Source organism: Watersipora subatra, chromosome 3 (genome assembly GCF_963576615.1).
Source record: "Watersipora subatra chromosome 3, tzWatSuba1.1, whole genome shotgun sequence".
Classification (NCBI taxonomy): domain Eukaryota; kingdom Metazoa; phylum Bryozoa; class Gymnolaemata; order Cheilostomatida; family Watersiporidae; genus Watersipora; species Watersipora subatra.
In genome coordinates, this window is record NC_088710.1 from 23495214 (window position 1) to 23497667 (window position 2454).

Sequence of the window (2454 nt, forward strand, 5' to 3'; positions counted from 1 at the left end):
AGCAACGTAGACCCAACCTCTGGTTCGAATTCTTACAGAACTAGGTTTAAAAAACGTTGCCCTTTATTTTTGATGGTGATAGGAAAAAGTGGGCGGAGTTCAGAGCTATTTGGAAGAAATACGGACAGCAGGAGTATTCAAGTGATGAAGAGAGAGTTTGGGCCCTTAAAGAAAGTTTGAGAGGTAGACCATTGGAATGTGTTCGAGGTATAATAGTCACACAGCTCAATGTTTATGCTCGGATGTGGGAACGTTTGGAGAGTGTTTACTGTAACGTAAGCTTATCAGTACAGTCAGTCTAAAGTGAACTAAACAAGCTCCCTAGAGTAAAAGATGATGATTTTAGAGGACTTGTACAGTTTGTGAATGAAATTGAGCGGTGTTATAGCCAATTGGGAGAAGTAAGGCAGTTGAAGGCTATTAAAATTGCCCACATAGACAACATGACTGATTTTCTTCCAATTCAAACAAGAAAGCAACGGATGCACACTTACAGTAAACTTTCTATTGAGGATCAGGTTCATCCATTCTCAAGTTTCATGTCCTTTCTAGAACAAGAAAGATCTGTGGCTATGCGTTTAGCTGAGCGACAATCAACTCAAAAAGCAGATGGTAATGTTAGGAAGACAGTGTTTTACTCAAGTACTGATGCTGGATCAAGCGATTATGCATCGCAACCTAGCAATTGTGTTATTCACACTAGAAATGGGGTGAAACATAAAACCGAAGATTGTAGAATATTTTTGATCATTCCTTTAGAAAAGAAAATTAAAAATCTTAGAAAAACAAACATTGTCTTGCTTGCCTTAGCAGTCATTTGCATGGTCAATGTAAAAAGACAGATGTATGTAGATTTTGTGGAAATGAGCATCATGAACTAATTTGCTCTACGAATCCAGAAAAAAACAAGCGTGACAAGACAAAATCTGCCACCACAAGAGGCTACCATTCAAATCAAGACAGTAGTGTAGCTTTGCTACCTATTATGACCGTTGAAGCCCCTGGAGAATCACCTTGCAAAACTTCTCTATTTTTTATGGTGGGTCCAACACGTTTTATATAACTCATAAAGCTGCAAAAAAATTGAAGGCAAGGCGGCTCTTTAACATGACGTTGGAAGTTACATCCATGGGAAATATTGAAAGCCAATACCAGACATGCAAGTATGAAGTATCTTTACTCAGTTCGAATGGAGAGATTGTGAAAATAATCGCCTTCGGCATGAACGACATAACTGGAGATATGTCTAAGTTAGACTCGCGAATTATACAAAGGCTATTCCCCTATTACAACTCACTGGCACTATCGAGACAAGAAATTGAGACAGTAGACATTTTACTAGGAAATTATTATTTTGGATTCCATTGTAAGAGAGCGGTTGCTAAAGCAGGAACTAATTTAAGCATTATGGAAGGTGAGTTTGGTATGTGTCTCCAGGGTTCACATCATTTGCTCAGGGAAAAGACCATTCGCAACACTTTGCTTGGTGTAGTTAGTGGTAGAGGAAATAGAGTGCAGAGCTTCTTCAGGTTTGCGCCTACTGTTTCTTATATGCTATTCGAAAGATCATCCATAACAGCTTGTAAAAAATGGGAAAGATCACTTGTAAAAAAGTAAAGTCAGTGGTGTTAAGCTCACTAACAAGAAGACGACTAAACTTGCAAAATGAAGTCAGTTAGTCTATCAGAAAAAGCGGCGGAAGGAAGCTTTAAAAGCCAAGCAGCAGGCAAAGGCTACCAAAGCTGAAAATGCAGCTCGGTCAGTAAAGAGTTGTGGAACAGAGTCTGTGATTGAAGTTGAAGGTTACTATGAGAAGTCTGATGTGGGATTTGCTCGCTCATTACTAAAATATGGAGAAAGTCGATGTAAAAAGAAGCGAAAAGCGGATGACGACGTTGAGGCCTGGTTCAGCAGTAACAAGTGGGCCAAGCAATGGTTGAATGAAGATTCAAAGCCTTTACTGCCCATTAAAAAGAAGCACAAGCTCATAGAACAATCTCAGACTACAAAGCAAACCCTTCACCTTATATAACATGTGCCTCAGACTTTTTGGAAGCATTGGAGTGATTTGCATGTTCCTACAATGGTCTTTCAGCCTAAATGGCAGAAGGGTTGTAGAGACTTCAGGGAAGGAGATGCGGTAGTGGTTGCAGATAGCAACTCACTTAGAGTAATGTATTATGTGGCTCAGGTGAAGACCGCTTTTCGTGGACGAGATGGAAGGGCGAGGAAGGCAGAGTGGACTTATAAGAATTTCAGAGTTGTCGAGAAAGTAAATGAGTACAAAGGAGCGAGTAGTGTGACAATAACGAAAGGTGTACACAAGACAGCCTTAGTGGTTCCCATAGATGAGTCATAGAAGTATCGTTAGCTAAGCGTATAAGTCCAAACGTCAAGTACTGATGTGTAGTTATCCCTAACGTTTGCATGTGATTAACCCTTTTTTTCTCGAAC